Here is a 3414-nt window from a genome sequence, read left to right as displayed (position 1 = left end):
TGCGAGAATATGCCCCATCAATTTATCCCCAGCGTAGTCTATGTCGTGGTATGGACCTTCGATGAGTGTTGAGCGTATTCTGCGCAAGTAAAAATTTTTACGCATCCGGCTTCTTCTACCTCGGCTTGGTTGCTTAGGCCGTATCATATCCCCCCTCCACATGGATGTGTAATGGACATCAGATGTGAAAAAGAAAGTGGTATTTGGTCGAGACCGGGTTGTAAGTGTCGTGTGCTTTTGATTGCCCCGGTACCGGTCTTTGCCAAGCTTGGTTGAATCAGCGGGCCGTTTGGCAAGTAGAAATAACCTTCGGTCAAACGAACCATGGATCGAACCATATCAAGTAGTGTTCGATTTCTCCGTTCGGACCAAGGGGTGTGTTGAAGAAGATACGTCGATTGGCATTCTGTCAAGGAGCGTGTTGAAGAAGTTTTGTCCTTTGTTTGTCGATTGACCTTCCATGGCCTGCATGCTTGACATGTGTCTCTCATTGTTGATTGGTTGACTCTTCATGGGCTTTGCCCGATTGGTCGGATTGAGTGGGCTTTGCCCTATAAATAGGAGAGTTAGCCCCTGAATTTGGCCTTCCAAATTCATTTTCTCAAAAATTTTCTTCTTGCTTAACTTTCTTTGACGAAACTTCTCTCTAGTCTTGAGCGTTACTCGGCGTAGCACCTTTTTCTTCAAGGTAAACAAACAAATTTTCAACTTTTAATTGTTAAGTTTTTTGTTGTGAACATGTCTTCTGCTGATGCCGGTCCTAGTAACCGTGCGCCGGGGGGTTCCCCGTCGCGTCTTGATGAGGAGGAGATACTAGACGCCATCCCGATAAGGTCTGGGAGCCCTAGGTCTCCTTCTCCCGAAGTTGATCCAAAAGCTTTGGAGGATTGGGAGGATGATGATGATGTTGATGATGACGGTGATGATGACGGTGATGATGCTGAAAGGGCTCATCCTAATGAGGGGAGGCAAGACATCATGGATCACGCGACGCCTTTGTAAGGTCTACCCCGACCGTGCTTGGACCCATAAGTTCGCCGGTTGTTCGCGAAACACTTTTCGAGGGCCATTTCTACTTCGGCGGGGGATACAAAATTGTTATCCCCGAGGAGGGTCGAGGCGGATCTGTTGCCCTCCTCCGGGCTGCATCGGCGTATACATCGGACACTGGAGTATGGGCTCCGGTTTCTCACGAATGAACACGTTATGGCCATAATTAAAGCCATGAATGTCGCCGTGACCCAACTGCACCCGTTGGCCATTAGGACTATAGTCGGCTTTGTGTGGCTCTGCCTTTTCAAGGGGAGGTCCCGACGGTGAACTTATTCACGGATTCATTGTCTTCGGCCGTCGGCCCCTGGTCGCGTTGGGTGGTACAACGTGCAGACGGAGCCGGGTTACGTCTCCGTTGATAAGCTTTCTTCCAGCAAGGACTGGAAAGATCGGTGGGTGTACGTTGAGGTTCGGAGGATTACCCTTTGCCCGGTCCTTCCAAAGACCAAGTCAATTTGCGGTGCGAGACTAAGGCGGAGCATGATAAATGGGTCTCCCGGAGTAAGCTTAAGATGGACGCCTTGACAAGGTCCTTCTTAATGCGGATGAGAAGCGGGTGATGAGGCTGTTTGAGGCGGAGAAGAATGGGATGCCGAAGGGATGGATTCCCCGACGCGAGATCATTCTCCAGGATGAGCCGCTCTGCCACGTCGGCCTCATACCGGCCCTCGAACGGGGTGAGTGGGGTCGGTGTGAGGCCCATCTCTCGCTTTTAATGTTTTGTTATTTGAACTTTTATTTATTTCTTTCACTTGACTGTTGCTTCGTTTCCTTTGCAGATCATTTTGGCCCGGACCTGTCAGAGGATATCCTTAGGAGAATGGGGCTTGCCAAGGACAAGTCAGTTGTTGATATGCATCCTAAGGCCCTGGCTCGTGATCGCAGAACGCCGCCGAATGATCTCATGGATCAGCAGCTGAAGGGCTTAAATGTGGCGGCGGCCCAGGCAAAGGTTGCTGGTAACATGCCGCGCCGAACGCGGAAAACAAAGTCTTCGGCGGCGACGGCGTCGACATCAGTTCCACCTCCCATCCCTTGACCCGAGAAAAGAGACGGTGGAGGTCGTTGATATTACCGCCGAGGAGGTGGTCACCTTGGCGGTGGAAACCCCTCTCTTCCGTAAGAGGAAAGATCATGCAGCTGCCGCCGATGCTTCGCCGCTGCACTCGCTGCGGCGAAGAAATGCGACCTCCGACCAAGAAGGCCAAGCATGGTACAGATCTATCCTGTGGCTCAGACTTAGCCGGTTCATTAGGCGTTCCTGATGACAGGCTCTCTGGTATGTCCATGTATGTTGACACGGATGCTTTAATTGAATTTTTTGTAGATCAACCGCCGTCGTCTCACCGGCACGCTTTTGAACAGCGTCTTTGAGAAGAAAACTGCGCAGGCAAGTGGTCAAGATGCCACCGTTGTCACCTCCTTCCCGAAGCCTACCCCCTCCAGATTAAGTCGGAGGGCCTAAGTTTTGAGGTTCTTTGTCGAAGTGGCCGATACGGCCGGTGCTCTTATTGTGGAGCAAGAGAAGACCATTGCGAAGCCGCCCCACGCTCGAGCGGCTCAGCTTGAACTCGACGCTGCGAACAAGGAAGCTGAGAGGGCCAAGGCGAGGTGAAGAGGCGTCCGTCTTGAGAGAAAACTCGGGGAGGACGCTGAGCAAGCGATCCTCGCCGAGAGAGCAAGGCCGAGGTCTGCGGCGGGTGAAGCCGCTAAGGCTTTGGAGGGGCGTGACCACCTTCGAAAGTCGCGGACTTTAATGCTAAGCAGAGGGAGGAATTGAGGTCCAGGTTTCAGGCCCAGGGGAAGGTGGTTCGGAATAAGGATGCTATCATCGCCCAAAGGGAGGAGGACATTGAGATGCTCCAACGCGAGATTCTTCCTAACATGTGTGCCCAATACCGGGACCTGGCCGAGGAAGCCGCCAGGGAAGTGATTGGGGAGCTCTTTCCTCTTGATGGCTCCTTTCCGTGGGCAAAATTTGACGAGATGCTTGATGACAAGCTTGAAGCTAAGGCGAAGGCCGCGGAGGAGAGGGCCAAGGAGGAGGCAAGGGTGAAGAAGGAGGAAGAGGTGGCCACGGAGAAAGCTGAGGCTGCCAAGACAGTTTCTGGGTCGCCCACCAAAGACGATGCTGCTAACGTTGCTGATGGCAAGCAGCAACAGGCATAGGGAGACGGGCGGTCGTCACCAGGCTCACCCGGCATCTCGGATAGCTTCAGCTGTTCGGGGGCCAATTATTAAGCCTTTCCTCCCTGCCATCTTTTGGCGCTTCACCTGATATGTCTGTAACCTTTTGCTTTTCTTTTCCTTGTATTTTGTAAAACTTTGGTAGGTTGTGTTTTGGCTTATCCCTATGGGGAC

The sequence above is a fragment of the Silene latifolia genome, chromosome 11 (genome assembly GCF_048544455.1).
Source record: "Silene latifolia isolate original U9 population chromosome 11, ASM4854445v1, whole genome shotgun sequence".
Lineage (NCBI taxonomy): Eukaryota > Viridiplantae > Streptophyta > Magnoliopsida > Caryophyllales > Caryophyllaceae > Silene > Silene latifolia.
Note: the sequence above shows the minus strand (reverse complement) of the source record.